At 38.4% G+C, this 23,811-nt stretch overlaps 2 long non-coding RNA genes and 1 other non-coding gene across 3 annotated transcripts; 2 read left to right on the forward strand and 1 right to left on the reverse strand.

Annotated features, from left to right (window-relative positions):
* Positions 1-3,587: 3,587 nt before the first annotated feature.
* On the reverse strand, positions 3,588-3,694 carry LOC119999172. Its single transcript, XR_005468350.1, has one exon. It is a non-coding gene; the product is annotated as a small nucleolar RNA R71 (small nucleolar RNA).
* Positions 3,695-13,949: 10,255 nt separating this feature from the next.
* LOC119998952 lies at positions 13,950-16,302 on the forward strand. Its single transcript, XR_005468319.1, has 3 exons — positions 13,950-14,486; positions 14,843-14,904; positions 15,751-16,302. It is a non-coding gene; the product is annotated as an uncharacterized LOC119998952 (long non-coding RNA).
* Positions 16,303-20,824: 4,522 nt separating this feature from the next.
* On the forward strand, positions 20,825-23,086 carry LOC119999000. The gene is made up of 3 exons (XR_005468327.1): positions 20,825-21,358; positions 21,715-21,776; positions 22,622-23,086. It is a non-coding gene; the product is annotated as an uncharacterized LOC119999000 (long non-coding RNA).
* The last annotated feature ends 725 nt before the right edge of the window (positions 23,087-23,811 follow it).

Raw genomic sequence — 23,811 nt, forward strand, 5'->3', positions numbered from 1 at the left:
TCGTCTATGGAGAGAGTTGAGCAATTTCGAAGCATCAAAGTGGACCGTTTTCCTCTATTTAGTGTTCTTAGAAGTCTAACTCGCTAGTATAGCCTTCGTGCAACGTTTCGTATGGTAAAGATGCGAATAGACCAAGTTATGTTGGAAATTGCGCAAAAACGTGAAATGCTCGGTGATGGAGAGATTTGAGCAATTCCAAATCATCAATGTGGACCGTTGTGCTCTATTTATTGTTCTTAGAAGTCTAACTTGGTACTTTAGCCTTCGTGCAACGTTTCGTAAGCTAAAGATGCGAATAGACCAAGTTATGTTGGAAATTGCACAAAAACGTGAAAAGCTCGTCTATGGAGAGAGTTGAGCAATTCCAAATCATCAATGTGGACTGTTGTACTCTATTTAGTGTTGTTAGAAGTCTAACTTGCTATTTTAGCCTTCGTACAACGTTTCGTATGGTAAAGAAGCGAATAGACCAAGTTATGTTCGAAAATGCGCAAAAACGTGAAAAACTCGTCTATGGAGAGAGTTGAGCAATTCAAAAGCATGAATGTGGACCGTGGTACTCTATTTAGTGTTCTTAGAAGTTTAACTTGCTAGTTTAGCCTTCGAGCAACGTTTCGCATGGTAAAGAAGCGAATAGACCAAGTTATGTTCGAAAATGCACAAAAACATGAAAAGCTCGTCTATGGAGAGAGTTGAGCAATTCCAAAGCATCAATGTGGACTGTTGTACTCTATTTAGTGTTCTTAGAAGTCTAACTTGCTATGTTAGCCTTCGTGCAACGTTTCGTATGGTAAAGAAGCGAATAGACCAAGTTATGTTCGAAAATGCACAAAAACGTGAAAAACTCGTCGATGGAGAGAGTTGAGCAATTCCAAAGCATCAATGTGGACCATTGTACTCTATTTATTGTTTTTAGAAGTCTAAATTGCTAGTTTCGCCTTCGTGCGACGTTTCGTATCGTAAAGATGCGAATAGACCAAGTTATGTTCGAAAATGCACAAAAACGTGAAAAGCTCGTATATGGAGAGAGTTGAGCAACTACAAAGCATCAATGTGGACCGTTGTACTCTATTTAGTGTTCGTAGAAGTCTAACTTTCTAGTTTAGCCTTCGTGCAACGTTTCGTATGGTAAAGAAGCAAATAGACCAAGTGATGTTCGAAAATGAACAAAAAGTGAAAAGCATGTCTATGGAGAGACTTGAGCAATTCCAAAGCATCAATGTGGACCGTTGTACTCTATTTAGTGTTCTTAGAAGTCTAACTTGCTAGTTTAGCCTTCGTGCAACGTTTTGTATGGTAAAGAAGCGAATTGACCAAGTTATGTTCGAAAATGCACAAAAACGTGAAAAGCTCGTCTATGGAGAGAGTTGAACAATTCCAAAGCATCAATGTGGACCGTTGTAATGTATTTATTGTTCTTAGAAATGTAACTTGGTACTTTAGCCTTCGTGCAACGTTTCGTAAGGTAAAGATGTGATGTGAGCATATTTGTGCATGTTTATATCAGTGATATTCTGTCACTTTAATCATTTTCTTGGTTGATGAGGTTGATTTGTGATGAGATTTTATGAAGATAACTTCAAGGGGATGATGTTAAGAAAATGTGCTTTAAATTGGAAATTACAGAATTTTGGTACTTAAGACCTTCTTGGATATTTTGCAGGACATTCGGCAGAAGGAGCTGACAGAATAAGTTGCAGTCCTCAACGGACTTTTAGAGGACATTTCAAGCTGTTCGGGAAGTGCTGGTTCACATTAATTGGAGTACGATGGAACTCTGAACATTACCCAAAGGCAGGGCTGGAAATCTTATGAGAAGCAGGATTTTATGCTGCGGACCGGGTCTTTAGAAGCTCAGAACTGGAGCATATGAGGTCCAAATCGAGTGATTCAAAAGCCCATAAATAAGTACACGTTCAGAGCTACGACTTTGTTGAAGACGTTCACGTCTGAATATGCTCAGAATCTCCCAGAAGCCAGTTGCAAGATCGTGACAGATTTCTGTTTCCTAAAGTAATTAAGGAAACAGAGTGATTTTAGGAGTCTTAAACTAGGGTTTCTTGGGAGATGTGGGAGGTAACTAATTATATATAATGGGACGGCAGAACTAAGAGGGACACACAAGGAGAGAGAGCCGTACGCAATCCATAGAACGTAGGTTTCTCTCCACACTATGAGCGGCTAGTTTATTTCTTTGGTTCAAGGGATTTGACTCCAATTCATGAGATTTTGAGACTTGGTTTGTTATATTTAAATTCATTCTGGATTCGAACATCTGTAGTGCTTTATTATATTTGTGAATGATTACATGAATTAATTGATTGAGATGCATATTGATTGATATTTCGTGTGATTAAATGCTATATTGAGCGCATGATACGTAATTGTTGTGTTGCTTGATTAAAAGTAGCGATTGGGCGACGTGATTATGATCCAAGTTTTCATCGTTTGCACAAGGGAATTACAGGATGAATTAAATAGTTTCCGCTTGTTAAACTATTGTTCAGTCTTAGTTTCTTCCAAAAATCCAATGCTGTTATTGATAGGAAGAGGATTGCTTAATACCACTTCAGTTGATAACAAGAATTAACTTGAGTGCTGAGCTCATGTTAATAACAGAAGGAAGGTAAGGATTTATCTATCGTACAGATAGATTTAGCTAAGTGTTCGATAAAGATTGTGTACCTTAGAAGTCTATGATAAATCCATGAATTGATTGCTCAATATCCTTTGATCCGAAGTTTGTTAATTCTTATTTCCCGTAAGTATTGTTGTGTTTACATTCTAGTTTAGTTGAATTAAAATCAAATCTTCCCCTATTTCAATTAGTGCGTTAAGAACTGTGAATTAATCACTTGGTCCCTGAGGATCGACCCTTATTCATCACTTTTACCAGTTAAGGTTTCAGAGTAAGGTAATTATTTTTGCTTGCGCTCGGCACGCATCAAAATTTGGCGCCGTTGCCGGGGACCAACTGTGATTGAATTTTCTGTTGTTAACTTTTTTTTATTTTTTTAAAGTTTATGACCAGGTCGTCTCACATTGGTGAACTAGAATACGATCCAGAACTTGAAAGAACAGTCCGTAGATTGAGGAGGGAAGCCCGACAAGCTCAAGCATTATCTCCTCTGTCAATAAGCACTCCCTCCGGAATCAACATAGCGATAGATTTACACTCTCAAAGCTTATATAGTGAATCTGAATCCGAAGAGGAAGACATGGCTGCAAACGATAGGACTCTTAAGCAATTGGCTGCACCTACCTTGAATCAACAACCTTTATGCATTGAATTTCCTGCATTAGGTGCTGCCTTTGAGTTGAAGTCAGGACTAATTCACCTTTTCCCTACTTTTCGTGGTCTAGCAGGTGAAGATCCGCACAAGCATCTTAAGGAATTTCATGTGGTGTGTTCTAGCTTGAGGCCGCAAAACATCACCGAAGAACAAGTGAAATTACGAGCTTTTCCTTTTTCCTTAGCAGATTCGGCCAAAGATTGGTTGTATGATCTTCCTTCGGGGTCCATTAATTCTTGGAATGAGATGAAGTGTTTTTTCCTAGAGAAATTTTTTCTTGCATCACGAGCTGCCAGCATAAGAAAAGACATATGTGGCATTCGCCAACTGAATGGAGAAACTTTATATGAGTATTGGGAGCGTTTCAAAAAGTTGTGTGCAAGCTGCCCACATCATCAAATTCCCGAGCAGCTCTTGATCCAATATTTCTATGAGGGGTTAATGCCAATGGATAGGAACATGATTGATGCTGCCAGTGGTGGAGCACTAATGGACAAAACACCAGCAGCTGCAAGAACTTTGATTGCAAACATGGCAGCAAATTCACAGCAATTTGGGGCACGTACGGAGCATCCAGCCAAGCAAGTTAGTGAGGTAAGTACTTCTAACATTGAACGTCAAATTTTTGACTTGACTACTTTGGTGAAACAAATGGCTATAGGATCTTTACAAGCAGCAAAATTATGTGGCATTTGCACGATGGTTGGGCATCCGACGGATATGTGTCCCACTTTGCAAGAGGAGGACTCAACACAGCAAGCTAATGCCATAGGAGGTTTTCCAGTGCAACTTCAACGGAAATTTGACCCATACCCCAACACATATACCCCAGGATTTAAACATCCAAATTTGAGTTATGGCAATCCAGCAGCTGCCCAAAATAGTTTCCAATTTCCTTATCCAGCTAACAACAAGGGACACAACCTCCAAATTCAGGTATGGCACTTGATGAAATCATTAAAGCATTGGCTAATAATACTCAACAATTTCAACAGGAAACAAGAAGTAGCGTTCAAAATCTGGAGAAACAAATTAGCCAATTGGCTACGGCAGTGAGCAATCTTGAGGCTCAAGGATCCGGGAAGTTACCGTCTCAAACAATTGTGAATCCTCGAGAGAATGCAAGTGCTGTCACATTGCGAAGTGGGAGAAAAACCGCTGATTCCAATCAACATCCTATGGTTTCAGCCCAGAAAAAGGAAGAGGAGAGGGAGGCCGACAATGACATTAAAGATTCTTCTAAGGTAACTTCTCAAACCACTATGCCGAATTCTTCTAATACTATTCTTGTTCCTTTTCCTAGCAGGTTGTCCAAGTCTAAGAAAGAGCAATAGGAGAAAGATATCCTAGAGACCTTCAGAAAAGTTGAAGTAAATATCCCATTGTTAGATGCCATCAAACAAGTTCCAAAGTATGCAAAATTTCTCAAGGAATTGTGTACTACGAAGAGGAAATTAAGGAGTGACGAGAAGGTCAAGGTGGGGGAGAATGTGTCAGCCATGATCCAGCGTAAGCTACCTCCAAAACAAAAAGATCCAGGAATGTTTACAATTCCATGTGTGATTGGTAACAAAAAAATTGAGCGTGCCATGTTAGATTTAGGTGCATCTATAAATGTCATGCCACACTCAATTTATGCATCGTTAAATTTGGGTCCATTGAAAGAAACAAGAGTGATTATTCAGTTAGCCGACCGTTCTAATGCATACCCCGACGGGGTAGTTGAAGATGTTTTGGTGCAAGTTGACGAGTTGATTTTTCCGGCTGATTTTTACATCCTCAATATGGAAGATGGAGGGTCTCCAAATCTTGCTCCGATTTTATTAGGAAGACCCTTTCTCAAAACAGCAAAGACAAAAATTTATGTTCACGATGGTACTCTCACCATGGAGTTCGACGGGGAAGTTGTGAAATTTCATATATTTGATGCTATGAGACACCCCAATGACACTCACTCTTTATTTTGTGTTGATTTGATTGAGGTACTCGTGCAGGAAGCTTTTGAATTAACGGATGAAGATGAGTTGAGCATAGTTATTGCAAACGACTTAGGAAAAATCAATGCAATTTCACCTCTGAATTCGGCATTGGAGGAGACAATTATGGCACTAGAATCGTTATCTCCAATTCCTAAGAGGTTTGAATCGTCCAAAATAGAATTACCACTCTCCCACTCTAAGTTGTTACCTTCTATTGTGCAGGCACCTACTTTGGAGCTAAAGCCTCTTCCAGGACACCAAAAATATGTCCATTTGGGAGACAACAATACACTTCCAGTCATCATTGCTCATGGTTTGACGGCATTGCAAGAAGAAAGATTAATTCGAGTGTTACGGGATCATATCACAGCAATCGGTTGGACCTTAGCCGACATTAAAGGCATCAATCCATCGATGTGTATGCATCGGATTTTATTGGAAGCAGGGTCCAAGCCAAGTCGAGAAGCCCAACGGAGATTGAACCCAGTCATGAAGGAAGTGGTCACGAAAGAGATCTTTAAGCTTTTGGATGCAGGAATCATCTACCCGATTTCAGACAGCGCGTGGGTAAGTCCAGTATAGGTAGTACCAAAAAATCAGGAATGACAGTGATCAAGAACCAAAACAACGAGCTCATTCCAACAAGAGTACAGAACGGGTGGAGAATGTGTATTGACTACCGCAAATTGAACGCTGTGACAAGGAAAGATCATTTTCCTCTTCCATTCATTGACCAGATGTTGGAACGATTGGCAGGTAAGTCTTTCTACTGTTTCCTTGATGGTTATTCTGGTTATAATCAAGTCGTCATTGCACCGGAAGATCAAGAAAAAACCGCATTCACATGCCCATTCGGGACATTTACATTCAGAAGAATGCCATTCGGACTTTGTAATGCGCCCGGAACATTTCAAAGATGCATGATGAATATTTTTTCTGAATTAATAGAAAATTGCATTGAAGTGTTCATGGATGACTTTACTGTTTACGGTGATTCGTTTGACATTTGTTTGGATAATCTGGGTCGCGTGTTAGACCAATGCGTTGCAACAAACCTTGTTTTGAACTTTGAAAAATGTCATTTTATGGTGAAACAAGGAATTGTCTTGGGTCATGTTATTTCAGAGAAGGGTATCGAAGTTGATAAAGCTAAAATTGATTTAATCATACACTTACCATATCCTAACAATGTACGAGAGGTGCGTTCTTTTTGTGGCCATGCAGGTTTTTATCGCAGGTTTATTAAGGACTTCTCAAAGATTGCTTTGCCGTTATCTAGACTTTTACAAAAAGAAGTTCCTTTCGAGTTCAACCAAGAATGCAAGGAGGCTTTTGATAAGCTGAAAACCGCATTGACGACCACTCCTATAATTCAGCCTCCTGATTGGACGCTACCTTTTGAGATTATGTGTGATGCCAGTAATTACGCGGTAGGAGCGGTATTAGGACAGCGATTTGACAAAAAAGCTCATGTGATCTATTATGCCTCCAGAACACTCAACCCGGCACAGTGCAATTATTCCACCACTGAGAAAGAGCTTCTAGCCATTGTATTTGCATTAGACAAATTTCGGTCTTATTTGCTTGGTTCTAAAGTGATTGTATTTTCTGATCATGCAGCTTTGAAGCAACTACTAGCCAAGAAGGAGTCGAAACCGAGACTGATTAGATGGATTCTTCTTTTGCAAGAATTTGATATTGAGATCAAAGACAAGAAAGGAGCTGAGAACCTTGTTGCTGACCATTTGAGTCGATTGAGAAGGGAAGAAGATGCTGAGCCTTTGCATGAATTTTTCCCTGATGAACATTTGTTTGCCGTCAAAGAGATGCTCCCTTGGTATGCTGATTTGGTAAATTACTTGGTTGCCAGAATTTTACCTGATGATATGACTAGGGCCAAGAGAGATAAAGTTAAGAGTGAAGCAAAATATTATGTGTGGGATGACCCATACTTGTGGAAAATGTGTTCAGATCAAATTATTAGGCGGTGTGTGCCTGATTCAGAAATTTTGTCTATCCTTACATTCTGCCATACATATGCTTATGGAGATCATTTTGGCCCCAAGAGAACAGCGAAGAAAGTTTTGGATAGCGGATTTTATTGGCCTACATTATTCCATGATGCTTACATGATGTGCAAGAATTGTGAACCGTGCCAAAAGACAGGCAGCTTGACTCGTCGGAACGAGATGGTACGAACGCCCATTCTTGCGTGTGAGATTTTTGATATCTGGGGTATCGATTTTATGGATCCATTTCCATCATCTTTTGGATTTGCTTATATTTTACTTGCTGTAGATTATGTGTCTAAATGGGTGGAAGCAAAGGCCACTAAGACTGACGATTCCAAAGTTGTTTCAGGTTTTATCAAAACTAACATCTTTGGCAGATTCGGCATTCCACGGGCAATGATCAGCGATCAAGGAAGTCACTTTTGTAACCACACGATTGACGCATTGCTAAAAAAATATGGGGTCTTTCATAAAACCTCCACTCCCTATAACCCCCAAACAAATGGACAAGATGAAGTATCCAACAGAGAAGTCAAATCCATTTTGGAGAAGATGGTCAAGCCCAATAGGAAGGATTGGAGCATGAGGCTTGATGATGCTTTATGGGCATACCGAACAGCCTATAAGACACCACTCAGGATGTCTCCTTATCGGCTAGTTTTTGGGAAAACATGTCATCTTCCCGTCGAGTTAGAGCACAAGGCATTTTGGGCAGTAAAACGATGTAATATGGACTTGGAGGCAGCCGGCCAAGAGAGAAAGTTACAACTCCAAGAATTGGAAGAGATACGATTGGAAGCCTATGAAAACTCCAGAATTTATAAGGAAAAGACCAAAGCCATTCATGACAAGATGATTGTTAGGAAGCAATTTGTGGTTGGGCAAAAGGTTTTGCTTTATAACTCGCGCTTGAAGCTTATGCCATGTAAGTTACGTTCTCGTTGGCTTGGTCCTTTTGTTGTTACTAATGTGTTTCCTCATGGTGCAGTTGAAGTAAAAAGTTTCGACACTAACAAGGTGTTCAAGGTCAATGGGCATCGGCTGAAACCATTTTATGACGGGTTTCAAGAGCACACTGTGGAGGATATCCCATTGCACGATCCAGTTTCTACCCACTAAGGAGTGTGGCTGCGTCGAGCTTAACGACGTAAACCAAATGCGCTGCTTGGGAGGCAACCCAAGAATGACCTGTTGGTCATAATTAGTTATGTTATCTTTCTCTATCACTCTAGAATAATTTCATCTACTGTCTTTCAAAAAAAATAAATAAATAAAAAAATGTGTCGTTTCTTTACAGTGAGGGCACCGTAAACCTCAAGTGTGGGGGAGGCTGTCATGTGCTAATAACCTGTGTGTGAATAAACTTGGGATTAGGCATAAACTCATTAAGATACAGCATGCATAGGGGTTCGCAACCTCAGCTTGGACCTTGCAATGTCTTGTGAATTTTTGATAAGCATACTTAGTTCTTAGTAACTGATTGAGGCAGTATTTCTTGTGAGGATATGTATACTGACAACCTAGCAGTGAAGAAGGATTGCGCAGCAAACTTTTAACCTTTTTTCCTCCTTAGGCCAGTCCTATATCTGGGTTTAAGTAAATAGGGAAAGGTCATCACTTTGGTAGGATGGAGCATAAGATGCACCTATCAAACCCCAAAAACAATTAAAGTGAGATGGAGCATAAAATGCACTCACTAGAATGAAAAGAATGAATCGAAAAAAAAAATGTTACTTCTGCAGTAAGATGGAGCATAGCATGCACTTACTGTAGGCAAAAAAAAAACAAAGATTGTGAATCCTTACCTTATTTTACTACCTGGATTGTAGTGGCAGGGAGAGAAAGGAAGGGGTGAGTTGTGCAGGAATTGTTCATGTTAGATTAGAAGTCCCATGACTGATCAAGTTACTTGTAACATGATGTGAAAAGAGATGAGTATACTTGACTTAAGTTTAATGGACATTGCCAGTGTTCTGAGATGGGTATGTGGCCTTGTATTTTTGCATGGGTGCGTTTTACTCGAGGACGTGTAAAAGTTAAGTGTGGGGGAATTTGATGTGAGCATATTTGTGCATGTTTATATCAGTGATATTCTGTCATTTTAATCATTTTCTTGGTTGATGAGGTTGAGTTGTGATGAGATTTTTTGAAGATAACTTCAAGGGGATGATATTAAGAAACTGTGCTTTAAATTGGAAATTACAGAATTTCAGGTACTTAAGACCTTCTTGGATATTTTGCAGGACATTCGGCAGAAGGAGCTGACAGAATAAGTTGTAGTCTTCAACGGACTTTTAGAGGACATTTCAAGCTGTTCGGGAAGTGCTGGTTCACAATAATTGGAGTACGATGGAACTCTGAACATTACCCAAAGGCAGGGCTAGAAATCTTATGAGAAGCAGGATTTTATGCTGCGGACCGGGTCTTTAGAAACTCAAAACTGGAGCATATGAGGTCCAAATCGAGTGATTCAGAAGCCCATAAATAAGTACACGTTCAGATCTATGACTTTGTTGAAGAAGTTCACGTCTGAATATGCTCAGAATCTCCCAGAAACCAGTTGCAAGATCGTGATAGATTTCTGTTTCCTAAAGTAATTAAGGAAACAAAGTGATTTTAGGAGTCTTAAACTAGGGTTTCTTGGGAGACGTGGGAGGTAACTAATTATATATAATGGGACGGCAGAACTAAGAGGGACACACAGGGAGAGAGAGCCATACGCAATCCATAGAACGTAGGTTTCTCTCCACACTATGAGCGGCTAGTTTATTTCTTTGGTTCAAGGGATTTGACTCCAATTCATGAGATTTTGAGACTTGGTTTGTTATATTTAAATTCATTCTGGATTCGAACATCTGTAGTTCTTTATTATATTCGTGAATGATTACATGAATTAATTGATTGAGATCCATATTGATTGATATTTCATGTGATTAAATGCAATATTGAGCGCATGATACGTAATTGTTGTGTTGCTTGATTAAAAGTAGCGATTGGGCGATGTGATTATGATCCAAGTTTTCATCGTTTGCACAAGGGAATTACAGGATGAATTAAATAGTTTCTGCTTGTTAAACTATTGTTCAGTCTTAGTTTCTTCCAAAAATCCAATGCTGTTATTGATAGGAAGAGGATTGCTTAATACCACTTCAGTTGATAACAAGAATTAACGTGAGTGCTGAGCTCATGTTAATAATAGAAGGAAGGTAAGGATTTATCTGTCGTACAGATAGATTTAGCTAAGTGTTCGATAAAGATTGTGTACCTTAGAAGTCTATGATAAATCCATGAATTGGTTGCTCAATATCCTTTGATCTGAAGTTTGTTAATTCTTATTTCCCGTAAGTATTGTTGTGTTTACATTCTAGTTTAGTTGAATTAAAATCAAATCTTCCCCTATTTCAATTAGTGCGTTAAGAACTGTGAATTAATCACTTGGTCCCTGAGAATCGACCCTTATTCATCACTTTTACGAGTTAAGGTTTCAAAGTAAGGTAATTATTTTTGCTTGCGCTCGGCACGCATCAAGATGCGAATAGACCAAGTTATGTTGGAAATTGCATAAAAACGTGAAAAGCTGGTCTATGGGGAGAGTTGAGCAATTCCAAAAGCATCAATGTGGACCGTTGCACTCTATTTAGTGTTCTTTGAAGTCTAACTTGCTAGTTTAGCCTTCATGCAACGTTTCGTATGGTAAAGATGCGAATAGACCAAGTTATGTTCGAAAATGCACAAAAACTTGAAAAGCTCATCTATGGAGAGACTTGAGCAATTCCAAAGCATCAATGTGGACCGTTGTACTCTATTTAGTGTTCTTAGAAGTCTAACTTGCTAGTTTAGCCTTCGTGCAACGTTTCGTATGGTAAAAAAGCGAATAGACCAAGTTATGTTCGAAAATGCACAAAAACGTGAAAAGCTCATCTATGGAGAGAGTTGAACAATTCCAAAGCATCAATGTGGACCGTTGTACTCTATTTATTGTTCTTAGAAGTGTAACTTGGTACTTTAGCCTTGGTGCAACGTTTCGAAAGGTAAAGATGCCAATAGACCAAGTTATGTTGGAAATTGCACAAAAACGTGAAAGCTCGTCTATGGAGAGAGTTGAGCGATTCTGAAGCATCAATGTGGACCGTTGTCCTCTATTTAGTGTTCTTAGAAGTCTAACTTGCTAGTTTCGCCTTCGTGCAACGTTTCGTAAGGTAAAGATGCGAATAAACCAAGTTATGTTAGAAATTGCACAAAAACGTGACAAGCTCGTCTATGGAGAGAGTTCCGAAGCATCAATGTGAACCGTTGTCCTTTATTTAGTGTTCTTAGAAGTCTAACTTGCTAGTTTCGCCTTCGTGCAACGTTTTGTAAGGTAAAGATGCGAATAGGCCAAGTTATGTTGGAAATTGCACAAAAATGTGAAAAGCTCGTCTATGGAGAGAGTTGAGCAATTCCAAAGCATCAATGTGGACCGTTGTACTCTATTCAGTGTTCTTAGAAGTCTAACTCGCTAGTATAGCCTTCGTGCAACGTTTCGTATGGTAATAATGCGAATAGACCAAGTTATGTTGGAAATTACGTAAAAACGTGAAATGCTCGTCTATGGAGAGAGTTGAGCAATTCCAAAGCATCAATGTGGACCGTTGAGCTCTATTTATTGTTCTTAGAAGTCTAACTTGGTACTTTAGCCTTCGTGCAATGTTTCGTATGGTAAAGATGTGAATAGACCAAGTTATGTTGGAAATTGCATAAAAACGTGAAAAGCTCATCTATGGAGAGAGTTGAGCGATTCCGACGCTTCAATGTGGATCGTTGTCCTCTATTTAGTGTTCTTAGAAGTCTAACTTGCTAGTTTAGCCTTCGCGCAACGTTTTGTATGGTAAAGAAGTAAATAGACCAAGTTATGTTCGAAAATGCACAAAAACGTGAAAAGCTCGTCTATGGAGACAGTTGAGCGATTCCGAAGCTTCAATGTGGACCGTTGTCTTCTATGTAGTGTTCTTAGAAGTCTAACTTGCTAGTCTCGCCTTCGTGCAATGTTTCGTATGGTAAAGAAGCGAATAGACCAAGTTATGTTCGAAATTGCACAAAAACGTGAAAAGCTCGTCTATGGAGAGAGTTGAGCGATTCCGAAGCTTCATTGTGGACCGTTTTCCACTATTTAGTGTTCTTAGAAGTCTAACTTGCTAGTTTCACCTTCGTGCAACGTTTTGTAAGGTAAAGATGCGAATAGGCCAAGTTATGTTGGAAATTGCACAAAAACGTGAAAAGCTTGTCTATGGAGAGAGTTGAGCAATTCCAAAGCATCAATGTGGATCGTTGTACTCTATTTAGTGTTCTTAGAAGTCTAACTTGCTAGTATAGCCTTCGTGCAACGTTTCGTATGGTAAAGATGCGAGTATACCAAGTTATGTTGGAAATTCCGCAAAAACGTGAAATGCTCGTCTATGGGGAGAGTTGAGCGACTCCGAAGCTTCAATGTGGACCGTTGTCCTCTATTTAGTGTGCTTAGAAGTCTAACTTGCTAGTTTCGCCTTCGTGCAACGTTTCGTAAGGTAAAGATGCAAATAGACCAAGTTATGTTGGAAATTGCACAAAAACGTGACAAGCTCGTCTATCGAGAGAGTTCCGAAGCATCAATGTGGACCGTTGTCCTCTATTTAATGTTCTTAGAAGTCTAACTTGCTAGTTTCGCCTTCGTGCAACGTTTTGTAAGGTAAAGATGCGAATAGGCCAAGTTATGTTTGAAAATGCACAAAAACGTGAAAAAGCTCGTCTATGGAGAGAGTTGAGCAATTCCAAAGCATCATTGTGGACCGTTGTACTCTATTTATTGTTTTTACAAGTCTAACTTGGTACTTTAGTCTTCGTGCAACGTTTCGTAAGGTAAAGATGCGAATAGATCAAGTTATGTTGGAAAATGCACAAAAACGTGAAAAGCTCGTCTATAGGGAGAGTTGAGCAATTCCAAAAGCATCAATGTGGACCGTTGCACTCTGTTTATTGTTCTTATAAGTGTAACTTGGTACTTTCACCTTCGTGCAACATTTCGTAAAGTAAAGATGCGAATAGACCAAGTTATGTTGGAAATTGCATAAAAATAAAAACGTGAAAAGCTCGTCTATGGGGAGAGTTGAACAATTCCAAAAGTATCTGTAATACCCCGTTCGGAAAAATGAACATGAATCAAAATGAAAGTAATTAAAAATGTCAAATTTTTACAAATGAAATTTACGAGTTTAATTGTGGAAGTTTCGGTTCTAAAATGGTAAGAATCGAACTTAACGAATCTGGAATTTGATAAAAACATAATAGGAACTCGAATGGCATAATCGTCAATAAGTTACTGATAATTTAGTAAATAGGACTGTTAGTAGGGGGTATTTTAGGAATTTCATAATTGAGTGATATTTTTGAAATTAAAGCTTGGTTAATTTGAGATTTGTTTGAAACGATGGGGGCAAAGGGAATATTTTACTGTACTTATAAAAAAAATAATAATATATCTAAGAAATTGAAGGATAAAATAAGAATGATTCTTATTAAATTAATGATAATATAAAAATCACTTTCGGTGGATATCTACCGAAAGCCTGGAAGTGAATGATGATAGTATTTAATAAACCTTAAATAAATAATGAAATGGAATATTAGGAGTAAGGTGTGAAAAGGGAATTCTTTCTCTGCACTTTTATTAGTCTCACGCGAGCACACTCTTACACGACCAACTTCTCCACCTCACCGGCCAACGCAAGAACTCCGTCGTCCGGCTACTGTTTTGGACGGCCAAGCTACCAAGAAGCTTCTCCCGAACCCCACAAACATAATTCAACCAACCTCGCTTCAAATCGTCACCTGTGGCCACTAGAATCGAGCTTGGAAACTCGTGGCAATCAGAAGGTAAAAGTGGTCGATCCGGTCCACTCCGACCACCGTTCAGCTTGCTGTCACCACCATTCATCTCACCGGACTGAGGAGCACCTAGCCCAACCAATTTTTGACCAAAGCAGCCCTCAGATGCTGGATCCGACCTTGCCGTGAAATGGGTCACTTTGACCTGGCTCAAATTCCACTTTTCGGCAACTCCAAAGCTCTAATCTGACTAGTTTCGATGCTCTGAACACATTGGCGACGTTTTTGGATCCATACGGATAGCTTTCGAGCATCTTGGCAATTACATAGTAAATACGCGTATTCATTCGGTATATGTGCAGGTATAAATACTAAGCTAGAGTATAATTTTTGATTAATTTGGTTATGAGTATGATAAATAGATTAGTGGCAGAATATGATTAATGGACTCGTGTATTTGGCGGGGGACGAGTGTGAGGGGTATTGGATAGTCTTGCGTATAAACTGAATAATGTAGAAAATACTTAGAATTCGAACTAGTTTGAATTGGAGGATTGAATATCGAATCATTACGTTAAATAATAAGTATTCTAAATAATATTTAGATGATATATGTTTTATATAGACACGTACTAATTAGATACGCTAGCCAAGGGTATTTTGGTAATTTAAATTATGGATGTTTATTAACCAGTATTATATTGGCATATTGGAATAGGTGATCGAGGAGATTGGACTTGATATCGTAGACGGTTAATTATTGGATGCATTGTTATCGAGGTAGGGATTTCTCACCGTTTTTCTTTCGAAATACGTTCAAGGCACCGAATTGCTGGAATGGTAAGCTTTGGTTTCCGCCTTGATCCTTTCCGAGGGGAAACAAGCCTTGCATGCTTACCATGGTTTTCTTTGTATTAATGTCAGTGACAATGTTACTAGTGAATATTCATAATCATTGAAATGCTTGGTCATCAATCGGGCATTGTGTGATTCTTCATGCATCATAATATATGAATGTTTCTATATATATATGTTGCACGAATGACATGAATTTTAAGAATTTACATTAGATGCATGGTGGGTCCCGAGGATGGTCTCCGGCACACGTTAGGTGTTGGATGTTATTTGGGCACGTGCGTGGATGATGGATAGGAGCCTTGTGATGGTCCTAGTCCATAGGATTCCCGTAGCGGTATTTGTTACTGCACGCTGGCTAGTATTTGACGCTAGGTCAGGCGTGGCAGGTTGAGATATCACTGTGGGGCCATCAGTGAGTGGTTGCGACCACATACGTGCCAACCTTCTCTCTAGCGGTTTGAGATTGATGTTGATGGATCACTGGTATTTGGTTTTTGGAATTGGTATGATGCTAGAGACAGAGGTAGTGCGGGTGGGTTCTCGTCGGCTTATCGCCGCAGGGCGGGAATCTGATCTGCCGGCTCGGGTGTCATTGGAGGCGGATATGGAGGTTCGGTTGGGTTGATCGGGTGCATTAGTTTTGCATTGCATATTGTTGCATCGATTACTCGTCGTTATTTTTTTTCAGCCTTATTACTCCTTACGTATGCTCTTCTGTTTTGTCCCTACTGAGCCTTCTGCTCACCCTATCTATGTTTCTCCCCACAGACGAGACAAGATCTAATGCACAGACTATGGATCAGCAATGGGATGCGTGACAGAGGTGGCCTGGACTCTTGTGTGTTCCTTTGTGTTTATGTGTTACATATGTGTGGTTGTATATATTTGGACATATACGTATATTATGAGATTGTTTTAGAATTTATGTTGGATGACCCGGAGGGTGTTCTAGAATATTGGGACTCCTGTGTATGGGTAGCATGGTTGTGGCAGTGGACCCTGAGGGTCTTGACTGGATTGATTCTGATTGTTGTTCGATGTTATTAGATTAGTATGAACTGGTTGGGTTTTTTGTATATGTGAAGGATGGCATTCTCCAATTTATGGGGAGATGCTGTCCAATTTTCTGCTCGAGTTTCTCTCAACTCTATTGGAGTGGTGTGGGATTAATAGTGTTGTGGTGTCATTTGTCTTCTTCTTTTCTTCTCCTCACGCTCCGATGGTCGGGGCGTGACAACTTGGTATCGGAGCTTTAGGTTTGTGTCTTACGGACCTAGGGTTGTAGCCTTATGTGTGTGATGTCTCTAGGCCACGTCACGAGCCCCAGTTGACTTGGTATGTACTATTTTCCCATAAATCCTCGATATTTATTTTGTTAAGTTGTGTTTGGCTATATGTATGATATATATATATATATATATATATATATAAAGGTCCTCGCACATATCAGTCCTGTAGTTGGGACGTGGTGGAGGACAAGACTTAATGGATGTTCAGGAATTTGAGACAGGACAGGGATCAGAACTGATGGATGATTCGATTTTAGAGTATGTATTTTGAGAATTTTGGTTGATGAAAGGCAACATAAGTGGATAATCTAGGATATGATTGTGTTTGAAATAATGTGATAGTGGAACCATGGAATTTTTTTTTTAAAAAAATAGAGATACTGAATGTAGCCCTAGGCCATTAGTTCCAGGATGAGGAGCTTGTCATGAAATAGGATATTTATAATCCCAGATAGTATTTGAATAGTTTATTTGATTTATTCGTGGCGGAGAGCATTACTATTGCGATAATTGATATTGAGTTAAAAATTTTGCAAGGGTCGGTTGAAATAATGAAAATGTATTCATGTTCCTTAAAATGGATAAAGTTTAATGTCAGAAGTTTTCCAAATATGTGTATATATATATATATATATATATACTCACACACATAAGCTATTGGGGAAATACACCATATGAAGTGAGTGCGATTGGAACATCTGGTGGTTTGCTTTAACATGGGATTAATTGGAGGTCTATGTGTTTATGCATTTATTTCAGAACTTGCCACCTTGAAATATGCAATGATTGAATCTTGTTCTGCCTTGGTTTCCTATAAATATCGTAGTTAAGAGAATAATGTTGACATGACGATAAGGTGAAAAAAAGAAGAAGAAGAAGAAGAAGAAGAAGAAGAAGGTGTTTCCAATTATTATAATTGCATTTTTAAATGTATTGATTCAAATTAAGTAGATAAATTGTTTTGACATTGGAGCACGCTTCTACGAAAAAAAAAATGATCTATGGATTAGGAATATTATGCAACTTTGAGTTTGAGTCTATTATATTAAATTGACTCAGATTTGGATATAGAAATTCGTAATTTAATTTTCAATTTGAGGTACCTTAATATGTGCTGAGAAAAAAAAAAAGAATTGGAGATGCGATCGAGTTAAATCTAGTATTATGGAGTCTGTTTGCCTTGCTAAATGTTATCGAAGATTTGGGGTTTTGGTAGAAATTGATCGGTGACTTTGTAGTCAATGATAATATACGAAAATGATATAATAAGTGCTTGTGGTTTTTGTTTTAATTGATTCAGTGACAATTCAACCAAAATTAATGGATACAAATTGCTTAAGGATAATATGATCATACAGATCATATTATGGTGTTGAAAAATTTAGAGTGCTCGTATTCGATTGAATAGTTCAATGATATAAATGGTAGGGTGAGGAGAATACGAATGACCCACTAGTGTGTTATTTTGTCTATATGGATGTTGTGGTGAATAGATCTCTAGTAAAAATCGTGCTACTTGTATGTATCTAATGGCTAATGCCTAAGTAGAGATAACTGTGGAAGTAAGTATTAATGATGTTTTGGTATGCTTAAGATGCTTATTATGTTGTGAGTATTGATGTGTTTTGGTGAAGGAATTTAGTAATCCATGGGTTAAGTAAGTGAAACCTTAACTTGAATATGAGAGGTAGATGTGGTATCGAAACGAAGTTCTTTTAGGGAAGAAAAAAAATCACTATCAATCCTGAGAATGTGGAGTTATTATGTAGTCCATGACAAAGAAAAAACTAGTATGGGATGATATAGTGACGAAAAGAGTTGTTTAAAATTAGTTGATTTTGTGATAAGAGAATGATCCAAATGGATATTGGATGCATTAGGCGATTGGTGATTTGATGATTTGTCTGTTTTATAAACATTATACGGTAAACAAATGAAAGTTATTTGTATTATCCTGGAGGAATTGTTAGTATTATTTGGATGGATTTAAGAGGTATATACATTGTATATTTATAAGGACGTGTGGTACAATGGATGGGGTTAGGTTGATGTTGCCATAACTCGTACAGTTTGGGCTTGCATATTTTGTAGGTCTTCCATAAATTGATTTTCTTGGAGCTAATGTGAATGTTGTCAATTGATGAGTTAGTATGATTTATTGATTTCTATGAATCACGTATTGACATAAATGTTTATTTATGACTAAAGGTGATCATTAGTTTGTGAGTAATAGTCGGAGATTGAATTGTACAATTCTTGAATTTGGTTCAAATCAAAAGTTAATATATTATGATTGTGGAAGTTGGTGTATAGACTACGGTATGATTAAGGTATTGGGTGAATTATTATTGTGTAAATATAATATTGATTCTATATATATATAAATTGATTTAGTATTCCTTGGAGATAGTTTTGTCTCGATGGATTTAATGTTGTGGATGATATTGTGATATGGGTGGTGAGTACTCGTGTGAACATTTAATATGAATAGGATATAAGTTTTGGAATATTTTTAAGGTTATAGCATGGACTGAAGTTAGTTAGAGTAGCATAAATATATTTATATCTATATGGATTGATGTAGTTGTCTATTGGACTGACACAGTTGTGGTTATTAGAGTTCATTGAGAGATTTTATGATTACTAGATTCGGTTAATGAAATTGATCTGTCGGAAGATTTTTACCTTGTGGTGATTTGGTTGCCTTGTACGGTAACTAGGTTTCAACATTTTGTCAGTACTTGAAGATTGAATTTGTTTGAAAATCTATAGTAGATAAATATTGGATATAAAATTACTAGATTTTATGGTTATTGGATTGGGTTGCTAGTGTATGAAATGTAAATGGATTCTGGTTGTGTTTTCCGACCCTAGATGGCAGGCTAAAATCAAGTTATAGTTAATATATTTCGATATACGACAGGATTTTAGGTATACATATCTTATTAAACTGTGGAAAATTTGATGTAGCACTGAAGTTGTATTAAATGTATTTTAGGTACCTAGGAATTTTAATATGTTATGGAGTATTAATTGTGTTAGGAATGGTACATTTTTGGGGATGTTTGTGAGGATAAAGACTAGTTATTTTCATTGATAAAATATGTTAGTATTAATGAGTTGGAGTATTTGTCTGTTTTAGTAACATTTTAAGATTTTGGAGTTGAATGTGTGGGGCAACTATCCAATTTTATGGGACATTCTTGTTATAGTTTAATTTCGAGGAAAAAGTCATTTTAGGGGAAGAATATGAAAAACCCCGATATTTAGAGAGGATTAAATCAAGGTTTCATTAAGGATGAAATAGAATATACACATCGTTAAAGGGGTTGAAATTTATGTTTCAAAGAATTAGAAGGTTAAAAATTCGAATTGGAAAGGTTGATAAAAAGAGTAGTATACCTTATGTGTGGACCGGTTGCGATTTGTTGAAATTAATATTAATAATTTGTACCACAAGAGTAGGCCGCTCACATTAGTTGAAAATAATGTGAAAAAAAAGAAGGAAAATGAAGTGGGAGTAAAAAAAAAAAAAATGTCAGTAGAATGGTGACAAAAGACAAAGTGAGTTAATAATAATAGTGATACTAACGGAAGCGAGATGTTACGTTATAGTGGAAAATACTGCAAGTTGTTACACTAAAGTCATAATTCAGTGAGAGACAAGATGTTTGGTAGGAGGTGTTTCGTAGGCAGGACAAGTAACTCCACAGTTCATTGAACCTTGGAGATTACAGAGCGAGTAGGACCATTCTCTTATTGTTTAGTTCTTCTATCGTGATTATCCAACGTACATAATGTATTTTATGTGTCGACATTTCGGAAGTACGTGTCGAACTGGATTGATTCATATTAGACGTAGTGGTGGACATGACTTATATCGTGTAGCCATTGAGGATCCTGGATATTCGAGAGACAATCACTCGATCAAGTGTCATACCTCTTGTGAAGGTGTTGTGGTAACTCCACGGAATGGAGTAGGCTACGTAAGAGTTAGAGTCTGAAATGAGGGGGAAGTATCCGTTCTTGTTTGCGTCTATAGGTACGTTTTAAATTTCGAGGACGAAATTTTTATAAGGGAGGGAGGATGTAATACCCCGTTCGGAAAAATGAACATGAATCAAAATGAAAGTAATTAAAAATGTCAAATTTTTACAAATGAAATTTACGAGTTTAATTGTGGAAGTTTCGGTTCTAAAATGGTAAGAATCGAACTTAACGAATCTGGAATTTGATAAAAACATAATAGGAACTCGAATTGCATAATCGTCAATTTGAGTGATATTTTTGAAATTAAAGCTTGGTTAATTTGAGATTTGTTTGAAACGATGGGGGCAAAGGGAATATTTTACTGTACTTATAAAAAAAATATAATATATCTAAGAAATTGAAGGATAAAATAAGAATGATTCTTATTAAATTAATGATAATATAAAAATCACTTTCGGTGGATATCTACCGAAAGCCTGGAAGTGAATGATGATAGTATTTAATAAACCTTAAATAAATAATGAAATGGAATATTAGGAGTAAGGTGTGAAAAGGGAATTCTTTCTCTGCACTTTTATTAGTCTCACGCGAGCACACTCTTACACGACCAACTTCTCCACCTCACCGGCCAACGCAAGAACTCCGTCGTCCGGCTACTGTTCTGGACGGCCAAGCTACCAAGAAGCTTCTCCCGAACCCCACAAGCATAACTCAACCAAGCTCGCTTCAAATCGTCACCTGTGGCCACTAGAATCGAGCTTGGAAACTCGCGGCAATCACAAGGTAAAAGTGGTCGATCCGGTCCACTCCGACCACCGTTCAGCTTGCTGTCACCACCATTCATCTCACCGGACTGAGGAGCACCTAGCCCAACGAAGTTTTGACCAAAGCAGCCCTCAGATGCTGGATCCGACCTTGCCGTGAAATGGGTCACTTTGACCTGGCTCAAATTCCACTTTTCGGCAACCCCAAAGCTCTAATCTGACTAGTTTCGATGCTCTGAACACATTGGCGACGTTTTTGGATCCATACGGATAGCTTTGGAGCATCTTGGCAATTACATAGTAAATACGCGTATTCATTCGGTATATGTGCAGGTATAAATACTAAGCTAGAGTATAATTTTTGATTAATTTGGTTATGAGTATGATAAATAGATTAGTGGTAGAATATGATTAATGGACTCGTGTATTTGGCGGGGGACGAGTGTGAGGGGTATTGGATAGTCTTGCGTATAAACTGAATAATGTAGAAAATACTTAGAATTCAAACTAGTTTGAATTGGAGGATTGAATATCGAATCATTACGTTAAATAATAAGTATTCTAATTAATATTTAGATGATATATGTTTTATATAGACACGTACTAATTAGATACGCTAGCCAAGGATATTTTGGTAATTTAAATTATGGATGTTTATTAACCAGTATTATATTGGCATATTGGAATAGGTGATCGAGGAGATTGGACTTGATATCGTAGACGGTTAATTATTGGATGCATTGTTATCGAGGTAGGGATTTCTCACCCTTTTTCTTTCGAAATACGTTCAAGCCACCGAATTGCTGGAATGGTAAGCTTTGGTTTCCGCCTTGATCCTTTCCGAGGGGAAACAAGCCTTGCATGCTTACCATGGTTTTCTTTGTATTAATGTCAGTGACAATGTTACTAGTGAATATTCATAATCCTTGAAATGCTTGGTCATCAATCGGGCATTGTGTGATTCTTCATGCATCATAATATATGAATGTTTCTATATATATATGTTGCACGAATGACATGAATTTTAAGAATTTACATTAGATACATGGTGGGTCCCGAGGATGGTCTCCGACACACGTTAGGTGTTGGATGTTATTTGGGCACGTGCGTGGATGATGGATAGGAGCCTTGTGATGGTCCTAGTCCATAGGATTCCTGAGCGGTATTTGTTACTGCACACTGGCTAGTATTTGACGCTAGGTCAGGCGTGGCAGGTTGAGATATCACTGTGGGGCCATCAGTGAGTGGTTGCGACCACATACGTGCCAACCTTCTCTCTAGCGGTTTGAGATTGATGTTGATGGATCACTGGTATTTGGTTTTTGGAATTGGTATGATGCTAGAGAGAGAGGTAGTGCGGGTGGGTTCTCGTCGGCTTATCGCCGCAGGGCGGGAATCTGATCTGCCGGCTCGGTTGTCATTGGAGGCGGATATGGAGGTTCGGTTGGGTTGATCGGGTGCATTAGTTTTGCATTGCATATTGTTGCATCGATTACTCGTCGTTATTTTTTTTCAGCCTTATTACTCTTTACGTATGCTCTTCTGTTTTGTCCCTACTGAGCCTTCTGCTCACCCTATCTATGTTTCTCCCCACAGACGAGACAAGATCTAATGCACAGACTATGGATCAGCAATGGGATGCGTGACAGAGGTGGCCTGGACTCTTGTGTGTTCCTTTGTGTTTATGTGTTACATATGTGTGGTTGTATATATTTGGACATATATGTATATTATGAGATTGTTTTAGAATTTATGTTGGATGACCCGGAGGGTGTTCTAGAATATTGGGACTCCTGTGTATGGGTAGCATGGTTGTGGCAGTGGACCCTGAGGGTCTTGACTGGATTGATTCTGATTGTTGTTCGATGTTATTAGATTAGTATGAACTGGTTGGGTTTTCTGTATATGTGAAGAATGGCATTCTCCAATTTATGGGGAGATGCTGTCCAATTTTCTGCTCGAGTTTCTCTCAACTCTATTGGAGTGGTGTGGGATTAATAGTGTTGTGGTGTCATTTGTCTTCTTCTTTTCTTCTCCTCACGCTCCGAGGGTCGGGGCGTGACAGTATCAATGTGGACCGTTGCACTCTATTTAGTGTTGTTAGAAGTCGAACTTGCTAGTTTAGCCTTCGTGCAACGTTTCGTATGGTAAAGATGCGAATAGACCAAGTTATGTTCGAAAACGCACAAAAACGTGAAAAGCTCGTCTATGGAGAGACTTGAGCAATTCCAAAGCATCAATGTGGACCGTTGTCCTCTATTTAGTGTTCTTAGAAGTCTAACTTGCTAGTATAGCCTTCGTGCAACGTTTCGTATGGTAAAGATGCGAGTAGACCATGTTATGTTGGAAATTGCGCAAAAACGTGAAATGCTTGTCTATGGAGAGAGTTGAGCAATTCCAAAGCATCAATGTGGGCCGTTGTACTCTATTTACTTTTTTTAGAAGTCTAACTTGGTACTTTAGCCTTCGTGCAACGTTTCGTAAGGTAAAGATGCGAATAGACCAAGTTATGTTGGAAATTGTACAAAAACGTGAAAAGCTCGTCTATGGAGAGAGTTCCGAAGCATCAATGTGGACCGTTGTCCTCTATTTAGTGTTCTTAGAAGTCTAACTTGCTAGCTTCTCCTTCGTGCAACGTTTTGTAAGGTAAAGATGCGAATCGGCCAAGTTATGTTCGAAAAATGCACAAAAACATGAAAAAACTCGTCTATGGAGAGAGTTGAGCAATTTCAAAGCATCAATATGGATCGTTGTACTCTATTTATTGTTTTTAGAAGTCTAACTTG

Source organism: Tripterygium wilfordii, chromosome 5 (genome assembly GCF_013401445.1).
Source record: "Tripterygium wilfordii isolate XIE 37 chromosome 5, ASM1340144v1, whole genome shotgun sequence".
Lineage (NCBI taxonomy): Eukaryota > Viridiplantae > Streptophyta > Magnoliopsida > Celastrales > Celastraceae > Tripterygium > Tripterygium wilfordii.